Source organism: Rhinoderma darwinii, chromosome 2 (assembly GCF_050947455.1).
Source record: "Rhinoderma darwinii isolate aRhiDar2 chromosome 2, aRhiDar2.hap1, whole genome shotgun sequence".
NCBI lineage: Eukaryota > Metazoa > Chordata > Amphibia > Anura > Rhinodermatidae > Rhinoderma > Rhinoderma darwinii.
This window is the reverse complement of record NC_134688.1, coordinates 450872242-450887459: the sequence shown is the minus strand read 5'-3', so window position 1 is coordinate 450887459 and position 15218 is coordinate 450872242.

Below are 15218 nucleotides of genomic sequence, written 5' to 3'. Positions count from 1 at the left end.
TTCCGATTTTAGCGGCAGAAAGGCTGCAGTTCCACTGAAAAAAATCAGAACTCAGAAAAAAAAAATATTATACTTACCCAGAATTATGTACTTCTTCGTCCAGGATGGTCTCCTAGGATGACGTTTCATCCCATATGACCGCTGCAGCCAATCACAGGCTGCAGCGGTCACATGGTATAAAAAACGTAATCCCAGGAGGCCAGTCTGCAGGACTTCAGATGTTAAGTATGGGCGTTTTTGTTTTTTCCTCTTCCATTTTCTGCAGTGGACATTCCAGCCGAAAAACCGCACCACATTTTGGCGCAGTTTTTCATCCAGAATTCCCTGCGGCCGTCAGGGCGGACACACTGTGTACCTGTACGCAGCGTATCCTTTCCTGTGTGAACGTAGCCTCAGAGTGGAAAATTGTATATTGGGAAAAGTGGAGGTAGCGTTTTCGTTGTTATTGACATGATTTTGAAATGACTTCATCGCCTTGTTATAATATATGAGTTTCTGATTCTATTTTCTTCTGAGATATTTTCATTTTTCTTTATTATCTAAGGGTTGCGGTCCGGGTCAGTGTTTCTCAATTTGTTAAGAGATCAGTAGGCAAGTTTCTATGAAAGAAATTAAGCTTGTAATAGGATTATGTTATAATCCACAAGTATGACAGGGCCAATAACTTAACGGCTGCAGGTTAGTGAGGTTAATACATGTTTTCTTGGTCTTGTTCTCTGGGGTCATGTTTAGTAGAATGCCCTACCAACATGGAACAAAGAATAAGTACGATTGGGGTCTTGACTATAAGAAAAGCCACACTCTTAATCATTCTCTAAAACACTTATATCACAAAATACATCTAATTTGTATTAATTAAAAAAGAATAACACACTCATGACCAAATCATGGAACAGACCACGACAAGGGAGGTAGAGGCCATACCTCCTTATGGGGGTGTGGGTTAAAGGGGCTCTCTCATAAAGGCATATGGATGTAATTGATGGGTCCCCGTATAACGTGCAGAGTAAGAACGGCTCCCGCTTTGGCAGACACGGGCTCTCCATTTATTACATGGTCGGCCATTCATTTTCTCAGCATGTAATACTTCATATCCCCTGCAGGGGCCACTGCAGAGGAACTGTATGGTCAAATTAAACTTGTTGTTTTAGCAAAAGTTTCCAAGCGCCCTTTGAAGGTGAAGATCAAGTGTTTGTGCCTCCATGCCTGAACCTTGCATCTGACAATCTAATCAAAGCACACAGGGGGGATTTTTTTTGGGCTGACTTCATATGCCAGTCTTAATCTAAAGCCCGCTGGTGTAAGATGCGCCTAATATCTTTTAATAAATTAGGTGCAACTCTGGTTGCCCGTGCTGGAGTAGATTTGTGCTATAATTTATGTCAGTTTCTGGTGTAAATTTTAGTAAATTTGTCAGCCAAACCCCACCCATTTTCTTTGTAAACTGGCGTGAGTGAAGCAAATGGCTCAAAATTTTGGGAAAAAATGAAAATTTTAAGGCATCTGTGACTTTTCTGTGTGTAGAAGAATAATAAATTCCCCCCAACAATAACAATATTATTTAACTGCTTAGATACTTGATTTGTAAAAGTCTTTCCTTATTTATAGTTGTTCCTTTTTTTTATTTTTCTTAACTAGCAGACACATGAATCATAGAGCAGCGGAGTCCTTCAGAAAAAGTATATTTGTTTTCAAAATGCAACATAATGTTCACATATTACAGGATCCCTGGGATGCAGCACCATGGGGAAATTACCACTCACAAAACAACTTTGCAGATAATGTGTCATATCATCTACGTGCAACATCAAATTTGCAACAGAAGGGCACAGAGAATTGGAATAAAAAAACAAAGAGATCTAGAGGATGCTAAGTATGCCAGGTAGGCACACAGAGACAATTCATTCAAAGTTTCAGTAAACAAACCTATATAATGATCTCATGCTGAAGGGGAGAAAAGAAATGTCTCGCCGACACCTACATAATAACAAATATACCTATTTCTTCTATTGTTTCCTCTACTGTTCCATGGCTTGTAACTTGGCTTTTGAAAGCAATATGATTTCAACATATATTTATGTGACTTGATATACATAACAACAATAATAATAATAATAATAACAATAATAATAATGATAATAATAACAATAATAATAATAATAACAATAATAATAATAATAATAATAATAACAACCGTTTCTTTCATTACTTGTCACGTTTTCTGGCACATTTTTTTTTAATACAGTGCCCTCTCCCCCTCAAAAAATACATAATCATATATAGGCATTAGTTGTTTTTTTAATGAATTACCGTATTTTTCTAACTATAGAATGCCCTGGACGCAACCATAATTTGAAGCATATATACAGTACCACGGTTCACCAATACAATGCCAATCACAGTGCCCCAATACAATATCAGCAAAACTGATACAATACAACACCAGCCAGAGTGAGACAATACAATACCAGCCAGAGTGATACAATACAATACCTGCCAGAGTGACCCAATACAATACCAACCAGAGTGCCCCAATACAATACCAGCCACAGTGATACAATACAATACCAGCCAGAGTGATACAATACAATACCAGCCAGAGTGATTCAATACAATACCAGCCACAGTGCCCCAATACATTACCAGCCAGAGTGATACAATACAATACAATACCAGCCACAGTGATACAATACAGTACCTGCCAGAGTGACCCAATACAATACCAGCCACGGTGCCCAAATACAATACCAGCCACAATGCCCCAATACAATACGAGTCAGAGTGATACAATACAATACCAGCCACAGTGAAACAATACAATACCTGCCAGAGTGACCCAATACAATAACAGCCCCAGTGCCCCCAATACAATACCAGCCACAGTGCCCCAATACAATACCAGCCACAGTGCCCCAATAAAATACCAGCCACGGTGATACAATGCAATACCAGCCAGAGTGCCCTAATACAATACCAGTCACAGTGCCCCAATAAAATACGAGCTACGGTGATACAATACAATACCAGCCACAGTGCTATTCCAACTCCTATAAACTTATTCTTCCTCACACATTTATAAGAAATAGACTGTACTCTTATACATTTAATTAAAACTTTGTACCTACAGTTTAATAATTAATGCATTTCTATAAAATCAACCATGTCCCGACACATGAGGAACGCATAGTAAATTAGACTTCCGGTTTGCGCTCCAGGAGATTGCAAGCACCTGGAACGCAATTAAATACAAATGCAGATACAGATAAATACACGAGACAAGCCAGTCAGTTTAATCCAGCCATGATTAAGAACGCAGGAAGCGTTTGAAACGCGTAGGCTCCTTCAAATTTCCTCACATCTCTCCTAAGCACCCCAGGACATCGTTCAGATTGCTCCTGAATTTTTTAAGAAAATCGCTCATTAAACTTGGAACAAGTTCCGTTTTATTCACAGCTCCGCTAGATCCACATCGTCCTTGTCTTCCACTCAGCACATCGCGCGCCGACGCGAGGATCCGTGCGGCATTCGAAGTGCAAAGTCTACACACCTAAGGTGAGCTGGAGGTTTCGTCTCCCCCTCTTGTTTCCACAATCTGTCGGCTTATATCTCACGTGCTCACCCACCTTGGGAATACTAAATACAGGTTGCTTCCCAAAGTAGTAATTATATGCATTTAATTTCATCATATGCATACTACAGTGTCTTAGGAGAATTGAGTCATGCATGCCTTCTATCAGCAAAAGCAATAAATGAATGAATAGATAAACGAAGTGGCTAAAACCTTACCATTGTTTTTAAATTTACCCAATCACTTCTTTGGAGACAACACTAAAAAGAGGTGATACTTAAACTATAAGCATGACCCAAGAAGCATTGCTCACAAGAGCCCAAATGGCCGCCAAAGTGTTTGGAAACCTGAATAGCACAACTGTACAAGACCAGGATTTAGAAGTTTTGTTCCACAACCTTGAGAAAGACAAGGCACAACAAGCTAAAATCTGGTGGGACCTCACTACCTTGAATAACTACATAACCAAGAATATGATTCCCAGAGGTTTGAGGATAAGGAAAACACCATCCTTTAACTATTCAGAAACCTTCAATGAAAATTGGAATAACATTCTGTCAGAATGCTCAATCAAGCTTATGAAGTTAATAACTGATCAAGAAAAAATCAAATTAACAGAACTAGAAATCAAAATATCGGAAACAGAGGGTAAACTAGATGGCTTCTCAAACTCACCAGATTTTGCACTTCTCGAGATCCGCACTTCTCAATATATAGACAAGCTAGACAGAGCAATAGCCGAAACTAAAAAAACAAAGTTTCAAAGAGATACACGAGACTATAGCTCCAATGAAGTCTACAATTGGCACAACAAAGACAGAAGTAGATCCAGACCCAAACCCATTCTCAAACAGCGGAGCCAGTACAGAAGACAAAGAGACATATCCCATAGAGTCAGCTTCAGCTCCACTGAGCCAGATTCAAATGAAGGACTATCAGAGGATGATTCAATCAGAACCCGAACAAAATATAATTATAGACAAGATATTAACCAACATCCATCAAAAAACGAAGAAGGAGGGGCGGCAAGAAACATAGACCGACAGGATCAGGTCCAAAGCCGTCACCTCCGATCTCGCAAATACCAGTCCTAGATATGAATGTCACAAACCTGTCATCCTGTACTCTTACATTACCACAAATCGAAGTGCTCTCAATGGGAATGAATTTTGCTCCTAATAATAATTTTGACCCTTTCAACACCCTTCTTGATATTAACAAATTTATTCGGAACCTAACAATCAAGAGGCATTTTCTCACACATGAATCTGAGATCCAGGAAGAAGAGAACACACCCTCAATTTTTCCAACAATTCATTCATCTACGGAACATACTGAACAGTCATATCAAGAGCTTCCCCAAACAGCAAAGGAATTTTCATTTCAAGAACTCCAAACCATTGTTTGCCTAGACAGCTTACGCACGGAAGACTTGGACACACTTACTAACAACAGTATTGATTTCCACACTTCAAATCCAAAATATTACCCCAAACAATCAAGGACAGAGTCCATGGAGTGGTTCCAATCTACGGTGGAAAAAGAACTTCAAAAACTATCCAACGAACTCAAGGAAACCAAAACTGAATTTAACCTTCCCCTACGCCTAAAAAACGCAGTTAAATCACTTAAAAATAATAAAGAAATAATCATAAAAATGTCCGACAAGGGAGGAGGAATAACTGTTATGAATAGAACAGACTACAAAAATTCCATCTTAGATTTACTATCAGACGAAAATACATATAAACGTCTAGACAACAATCCCACAGTAAGAATCCAGAATAAAATGAAGGATCTTCTAAAAGAGGGTGTCACAAAAGGCTTCATCAACCAAAAACAAGCAGACTACATTTTTGTGGAACAACCAATCACACCCATCTTTCACGCTCTACCGAAAACCCATAAAAATCAGTTTCCTCCACCAATGCGACCTATCGTTTCGGGCATAGGTTCCATATTGGAAAGATTATCGGAGTGGTTGGACACATTACTCCAACCATTAGCCCAACGAACACCTGGGTTCATAAAAGATACTAAAGATGTCCTAATACATTTTCAAAACAGAGTGTGGAACGAAGACGATGTGTGGCTGACCTGTGATGTCGTTGCTCTATATACAAGTATCCCCCACCAGACTGCCTATGCTGCACTAACATACCATCTAGCCATACATAGTACTTTCACTAAAAATTTCCAAATATATATACTGGACATTTTAATGTTCCTGATGACACACAATTTCTTCCAATTTGACAAAGATTTTTATCTACAACTAAGGGGGGTGTCAATGGGAGCAAAATTCTCCCCGTCAATAGCTAACCTGACCATGGCCTGGTGGGAGGAACAGTACATTTTTTCATTAAACAACCCATTTGGAGATAACATTGCCTGGTTTGGCAGATATATTGACGACCTCCTTTTCATCTGGAGGGGTGAAACGTCAAGTATCCCCAATTTTGTAGAATTTTTGAACTGCAATCCGTACAACCTACAATTCACCTCTAATCACGACAAAACAACAATAACATTTCTAGATCTAGTCCTAGAGGGAAAGATAGGATCTATCATAGAAACGAAAACCTACAGGAAACCTACCACAGCCAATACAATACTTCATGCCAGAAGTAATCATTCAAAGAAAACCATCATGGCCATCCCCATAGGTGAAATGTACAGAGCAAAGAGAAACTGCAGCTCAGAAGCACAATACATGGTGGAACAACAACAGATACACTCAAGACTAAAAAATAGAGGATACCCCAACTGGTCACTGAACCGCGCAAGTGACATTACCACAAAAACTTCCAGAGTCAATCTACTCAAACAGTCAACTAAAAACAAGAAACTAGACCCTAAAACACCTGTACTAGTACTACAACAAAGTAACCAGTTCACACAAATCAAACAAATAATAAATAAGTACTTACCCATTTTGATGGAGGATGATGGATTGAGGACCATTCTACAAGGGGGCTGCAAGATAGTGGCTCGGAAAGCGCCCACATTGGGAAACACACTGTCCCCTTCTCTTTTCAGTTCAGAGGAAACCAAATCCACCTGGCTAGAAAGCAAAGGTTTCTTCAAATGCGGTCAACACTCGTGTAAAACATGTACCACTGTTCACACCACCAAATCCTTCTCCAACTCAAATAATTCTGAAACCTTCAAGATTCAAAACTATATTAATTGCAATACCATCTCGGTAGTATATATAATCGAATGTACCATATGCAGTCTGAAATATGTAGGATGTACCAGCAGAAAATTAAAAACGCGAATTCTGGAACATTTAAGTTACATAAGGAATCCAAACATCTGTAACATATCCAATGCAGCCAGACACTTTATAACACATCACAATAGAACAATAAAATCGCTAATATGTTACGCTATAGAAAAAGTACATTCTCCCAAGAGAGGCGGCGACTGGCAACATAAAATTCACCAAAGAGAGGCCTTCTGGATTTACAGATTAGACACCCGAGTACCTAATGGCCTGAATTTAAAAAAGGAACTTATGTTCCATTATTGAACCTACTGTTGAAAGGGAACAACAAGATGAATGTTACTGATAGAATCTAGTCCGTCCAGTAACTCTCATGAATAATTGAATATTATTCACCCCAAATATATTTTTAGCCTTACACAAATGACCAGCCTGTATAATTCTTAAGTAACATTATCTCATCAAGGATATCGTCCTGAATTCTCCATAAGGCCCTCAATAGACAACAGGTACCACTTTCAAAATTTATAACAAGGTTACTGAGCAAATAGTAATTAAACAACAGAAATAGTGAAAATAAAATAAAATGAAAACCACCTTCAACATTATGATCTCCACATCTACCATCCCATATTTTAAAAACTACATGTTGAATAAAATATTTATTATTTTTCTTTTTGTAATTAATATAATTTGTTTATAGATATATACCTAGCACAGGTATAAGCTTTTAGCCCACCCCCTCATCATACCTATACCCCATTCCCATCACATTGCTTTTCACCTCCTACTCCTAGTTGGCGCAATCTAACAACTATAACTGACCTCCACGACAATACATCAATTACTTGAATGAGCAAATAAAACAACAGACATAATAATTATAAACACAAAAAAGTATATAAATAAACAACTAAATATATAAACAACAACCGTGTTTACTATTGTCAACTTCTGTCTCGGTAATTTTGACAAACGTTATCATCTGTTCTAAATATTATATCGCAATTCAACTAATACCGGTTTAAACTTACACACAACATGTCCTTCGATCTCCTCATTGCATTGATATTTCTGTTATACCGTTTATAATACAATATAAAAAATACATACTTACAAAGAATCTATGCAGAACTCGGGATCCCCCTTCACGATGTAACTTAGCAGAGCTACTTCCGGTTTGCGTTCCATGAAACACAGATGATACTGAAACGCAAATATAACAACAACTCACTTCAGACCGGAAACGACACTCATTCCATGACAGATTTGAGGAGTCACGTAGCTCAGCGCTATTCCAACTCCTATAAACTTATTCTTCCTCACACATTTATAAGAAATAGACTGTACTCTTATACATTTAATTAAAACTTTGTACCTACAGTTTAATAATTAATGCATTTCTATAAAATCAACCATGTCCCGACACATGAGGAACGCATAGTAAATTAGACTTCCGGTTTGCGCTCCAGGAGATTGCAAGCACCTGGAACGCAATTAAATACAAATGCAGATACAGATAAATACACGAGACAAGCCAGTCAGTTTAATCCAGCCATGATTAAGAACGCAGGAAGCGTTTGAAACGCGTAGGCTCCTTCAAATTTCCTCACATCTCTCCTAAGCACCCCAGGACATCGTTCAGATTGCTCCTGAATTTTTTAAGAAAATCGCTCATTAAACTTGGAACAAGTTCCGTTTTATTCACAGCTCCGCTGGATCCACATCGTCCTTGTCTTCCACTCAGCACATCGCGCGCCGACGCGAGGATCCGTGCGGCATTCGAAGTGCAAAGTCTACACACCTAAGGTGAGCTGGAGGTTTCGTCTCCCCCTCTTGTTTCCCCAATACAATACCAGCCACAGTCATACACTACAATACCAGCCAGAATGATATAACATATTGGCAGTTAATGCCCTCACCCTCCACTGAACTCACTAGATATCAGAGGTGTGGAGAGGCAGGGGTTAATAGTGATACATTTGCTCAGGTCACTGCTTTAGGCTACATACACACGTTGCAGAATTTGGTGCAGAAAATCTGCATCAAAACCGCAGGTATAAGTAGGTAATTACACACCTTTTTTTACATTTGGATGCTGAAATAGGTGGGTTTTTATGCTGGAGACTTTGTTGCGGTTTTTTACAGCTAATCAGATCCAATCTGCAAGCGGAAACGCAAGATAAATTTACATGCTACGGATTTTAAAATACACATCAGAAAAAATCTGCAACGCGTAGATGAGATTTCTTGAAATCTCATTTCTTTTTCTGGTACTGTATTAGGCTGCAGATTTGCCGCACGAAAATATACGTTGTGTGCATTTGGACTTAAGTTGCTGCTGCTCTGTTCATAGGTGGGTGGGTGGCTTTTAGGTGCTTGCAGGTCAGTACCTGCACAGATTTACTGTGCTTTCTGTACAAATGTCTGTTATTTGCTCATCTGTCATCATTACTTCCCTAGACAAAATATCGCTCAAAGATCTCTTACCTATACACTGCCTTGATCTAAACCCACAATGAGTAACAAGGCTCTTGAACTTCTTTATATCCACTGGCAGGTAAATATGCTCATTTACCTACTCACGCCCTTCACTTTATTTATTTATATTGCTTATATAGCGTTAACATATTCCACCGCTCTGTACGGAGATTGTCATCACTTACATTAGTCCTTGTCCCCAGTGGGGTTCACAATCTAAAATCCTTATCTCTAACACAACCATACTAGGGACGATTTCACACAACGTTAATTAATGTAAGTGATACCCAAGGTTTCCCAGCAGAACATTGCCCAGAGCATTACACTGCCTCTGCCGGCTTGCTTTCTTCTCCTACTGCATCCTGGTGGCATTTTTTTCCCAGGCAAGTGATGCACACACACTTGGCCATCGACATGATGTAAAAAGAAACGTGATTCATCAGGCCAGGTCACATTCTTCCATTGCTCCATGGTCTAGTTCTGATGCTCACAAACCCATTGTAGGCGATTTCGGTGGTGGACAACATGGGCGCTCTCACCGGTCTGCAGCTACACAACTTTTTTGGCAATTTTTGCTACAGTAGCTTTTCTGTGGGATCGGATCAGGCGGGCTAGCCTTTGTTTTCCACTCGCATCAATGAGTGTTAAGCACCCATAACCCTGAAGTCAGTTCACCAGTTGTTCTTCTTTGGGCCACTTTTGCTAGGTACTAACTGTTGCATACTGGGAACACCTCACAAGAGAGATACAGAGGCGTAGCTAGGTTCTCCAGCACCCGGGGCAAAGATTCAGTTTGGTGCCCCCCCCAACCTCTTTCCCGACATCTCCTTCCCCCTCGCCGTGTTTGTTTTCTCTACCAATCGACGTGTCATTTCTTTTCCACATTTCTTTTTATGTAACGCGAGCATAAAAACCATTTGTACATTTTACAACCAATATAGTTCTCTACACAACACCAGAATAGTGCTCAGTACATAAATACAGCCCCAGAACCAAGCTCAGTACATATATACAGCACCAGAACAAAGCTCAGTACATATATACAGCACCAGAACAAATACAGGTCAATTTAGTGCAACCCCTGCTGTACAGGTTTGTACGGTGTAAAACTACAGCTCCCAGCATGGCACGAACAATGGTAAGGATATGCTGGGAGTTGCTGTTTCACAAAAAATAAATCCTATCATAATCATACCACCCATCATCTCGCTGCAGATCATACAGTGACTACATTGCTGATTAGAGGCAGAATAAACATTTACATTAAGTGACTCACCGGTGACGTCTCAGATTCTAGTTCTTTTCTCCATCCGGTCTAGACCTCTATGATGACTTCTCCCGGTCACAGACCATTTCTGCAGTTTGCTGCTCAGATGTCTTCTGCTTCTCACTTTTCCAACATTTCTACACCTATAAATAAAGATAAAGTTATCATTATACCACACACTACGCCCCTAAATATAATAGCGCCATACACTGCACCTCTAATTATAATAGCACCATACACCGTGTCCCACACATACACACACTCTGCCCCCTGTAGATAGTGCCTGCCATAGAGCCCCCTGTAGAGAGTGCCCTCCATATAGCCCACCCCTGTATATAGTCTCCCACAAATAGCTCCCCCTGTAGTGCTCTACAGATAGCCCACCCCTGTATATAGCCCCCTGTAGATATAGCACACCCCTGTATATAGTGCTCCACAGATAGCCCACCCCTGTATATAGCCCCCCTGTAGATATAGCCCACCCCTGTATATAGTGCTCCTCAGATAGCCCACCCCTGTACATAGCCCCCTGAAGATATAGCCCACCCCTGTATATAGCCCCCCTGTAGATATAGCCCACCCCTGTATATAGTGCTCCACATATAGTCCACACCTGTATATAGTGTTTCACAGATAGGCCACCCCTGCATATAGCCCCCCCTATACATATTATCCACCCATGTATATAATGCTCCACATATAGCCCACCCCTGTATATAGTGTTTCACAGATAGGCCACCCCTGTATATAGCCCCCTGTAGATATAGCCCTCCCCTGTATATAGTGCTCCACATATAGTCCACTCCTGTATATAGTGTTTCACAGATAGGCCACCCCTGTATATAGTGCTCCACTAGATAGTCCACCCCTGTATATAGTGCTCCACAGATAGCCCACCCCTGTATATACTATATATAGGGGTGGGCTATCTGTGGAGCACTATATACAGGGGTGGACTATATGTACAGGGGGGCTATATACAGGGGTGGGCTTTCTGTGGAGCACTATAGGGGGAGCTATTTGTGGGATACTATATACAGGGGTAGTGTAATGATGGGGGTAGGGAAACAGACAAGTGAGCCCTAATCTACCCGCCACTCAGTCCCTGCCTACTTGGCGACGGTCCCTACGCTCAATAAGTGCACGACAGACAAACAGACAAGGGTACACAGAAGCTAAGGGAAATGGGTCTGTTGCCCACGGCAACACCGTGAGCCACAAGAGTGGTGAACGAGCCGAGTCAAGGCAGGAGTGTACGAGGTACCAAACGCAGAGCAGGAGAGTAGTCAGTAAGCCAGGGTCAATATGAAGCGGGTCAAATAGTTCAGAAGCTGCAGCAGGGCCAGGAAACCAAACGAGAAGAATCACAAGCAAGCAGGAACAGGAAAGGCAGGTATAAATAGACAGAGGGCGGGAGCTAGCTCTGTCTGGCCAGGCTGTGATAGGCCCTCCCACTCCTAAGCCTGCCATCCTGAGTGGTGGAAGATGGAGTCAGTCTCACAGACATAGAAGCAGGTGCAGACTGATTACCTATGGGCGTTGACACAGAAGCTGTGCCTGGCAGATCCTTTACAGGTGGGCTATATCTACAGTGGGGTTATATATAGGGGTGGGCTATATCTACAGGGGGGCTATATACAGGGGTGGGCGATCTATGGAGCACTATATACAGGGGTGGGTTATATCTACAGGGGGGCTATATACTATATAGCCCCCCTGTAGATACAGCCCACCCCTGTATATAGTGCTCCATAGATTGCCCACCCCTGTATATAGCCCCCTATAGCTATAGCCCACCCCTGTATATGGTGCTCCATAGATAGCCCACCCCAGTATATAGCCCCCCCTGTAGATAGACACCCCCATCGTAGATAAAGCCCCCCGCGTGTAGATAAAGCCCACCCCCGCAGATAAAGTCCCCCCGTAGATAAAGTCCCCCTTTTAGATAAAGCCCCCCCCCCCGTGTAGACCAAGTCCCCCCTCCGTAGATAAAGTCCCCCCTGTAGATACAGCCACACACTTTTTTATTACAATTAAAAAAAATAAAAAACTATTCAAACTCACCTTAATCCCGTTCCCACGCTGGCCGGCAGCAATGGAGACCTGCTCTCTTCTGCACAGGTCTCCTGGGGATTAAACGAAGCGTCTATGAAAGGTGCTGATTGGCTGGGCAGGATGACTTTCCCTGTCAATCAGCGCCTTTCATTGACGGAAGCTTCACTGGTGCAAAAGCGCTGAATAGCCAGGCACGGAACGTGCCTGGTCATTCATTGCTTCTAATTGTACCTATGTCCTATAGACACAGGTACAATTACAGTGCAAGAGGAGGTGGCGCTGGCGCCCCCTCTAAGTTGCGCTCGAGGCACATGCCCCGCCTGCCCCCCAATAGCTATGCCCCTGGCTCTGACCCAGTTGTAGCCATCCCAATTTAGTCCTTGTCAAAGTCGCTCAGATCTTTATTCTTTCTAATTTTTCCTGCTTCCAAGACATTAACTTCAAGAACGGACAGTTCACTTGCTGTCTAATATATCCCACCCCTTGTCACGTGCTATTGTAACCAGATCATCAATGTTATTCCCTTCACCTCTCAGTGGCTTTAATATTATGGTTAAACATTTATATTAAAAAATTAATCAGTACAGGATGCTCTACCTGAAATTGTCATGATGATAAAAGCCGGACATTCACTTTTAGATTTATATACATAAGACTTGACAGTCCCCTGGGCATCACTATTTGGTGCAAACTAGTGACTGGTAAAGCAAATACCATGTAAACCTATGAATCCTCATGTATTTCTGTATAACCTAAGGAACACTTGCACGTTGCTATGTCTGTGTCTATCACGTCTATATAAGACAACACACTGTGTTTATAGACATAACTGCTCTGACGTTCACTTCACACTGTGACTTTTCATTAGATGGAGAATTGTTCATTATTTTTTTGATGTGACTAAGAGGATAATAAATCAGAGTTTTCTTATTTAATTTCCTTTGTTGTCTATATTTTCCCCATATTGCTTTTTATTCTAGTACCTTTGACATTTAAAAATATCTTTGAAGCAACAATTTGCATCCATATTCAAAGACAATGGAGAGCTTGTGTGTAATTCACTTGATTTGGAGACTACCTTTAAATGGTAACAATAACTGCTGTGCAACAACTCTCCTACTCCTTGATGTAGAAATAGACTCCATAGCCTGTAAATAATCCAGGACTTGTTTAATATAAGCTCTCAGCAAGAATCACTATCTAATTTCAGCTGTCAGTGGTGTACTCTCAAGCACCATTGCGGCATAATTTCTTTATGAACATGAAATGTCAACACCAGTGTCTGATGATGGGATGTGCGTACATTGGGTAAATGCAGTGTGAGTTGTATCTTACCATTATAAGGTCTTGTTCACATCACGTTTGAGCCCTATGTTGGGTGTATACATAGAAAAAGGTCTCGGTGTAAACGGCAAAACAAATTCATGGGGCTTCAATTAACCTACGGAGGCCAAAATAGTCTCCTTCTGTCCATACAGATGTAGCCATCTTTAACTTGACTTTTAACAAGTTAAATACACAGTGGCAAGAAACTTTACCTTGACTTTCCCAAAGGTTTTCAACGGTTTAAGTGATAAGTTATCACGCTGCAGCAAGTTATCAGTCAAGATAAGGATTGGTACATCTGCTAGTCGCTTAACCCAGTGGTGTAGCTATAGGGTCGCAGCCGTTGGAATTGTGACTGAACCCCAAAGCTAGGGGGCCCACGACTCCCAGCACCACGTCTATTAAAGGTTGCTATAGTAACTGGAGACTTTGGAATAAACTACATGGGCCCTGTTACTATAGTAACAACATACTTACCCTCCTCATTCCCGAGCGAACCAGAGGTCCTAACGTCTTTACGCGCACAGCGTCGCAATGCTGGTTGGCGTCAGGACCTCTGCTGCACCCGGAGCCGAAGAGGAGGGTAAGTATAGCATACTGTCTGCTGGGTCTCTGTATCTAAGCCTACCATGTGGTAGACTTAGAATCACACATAGGCCTTGTATCATGGCCCACCATGTGGTAGGCTTAGATACAAGGCCTATGTGTGATCTTGTCTGGTGTGCCCTGTATCTGAGCCTACCACATGGTAGGCTTAGGTACATGGCCAATGTGTAAACCTGTCTAATCGGCCCTATATCTAAGCCTACCTTTTTATGAATCCTTTGGGGACATGTGGCCTGGTATGTTCTATTTCTTTTTTTGTTTTATTACCCTACATGTTTTATCTCTTTACTTCTCTGATGAAGTGGATCATAAGCAATGCCCATTGGACTAAGGTCAGGTTTTTACTTTTTCTTCTAGTGTCCAGGTCATCTATGTGTGGGTGGTTATGACATAGTTTATAAAATGTCTTTATAGTTTCGTCATTAAAAGGGTTTTCCAAGTTTTAAGAAAAAAATTCAAAGAGCTGATTATAACAGAAAATATCAAATAGATATCTACCCCCTGGTCTAGTGTCGACTGCCCCGTGACTGCAGCCAGTGATTGGCTGCAGAGATCACGTGTTGCTACAACACACTGTCACAGCGATGCAAACAGAGCGCAGCAGGGGATTTAAAATAATGTGTTATTTGTTACTTTATGCCAAAATTAGTAAGAAAAGTTATTTTTAAACCTGGAAAATAATTTTA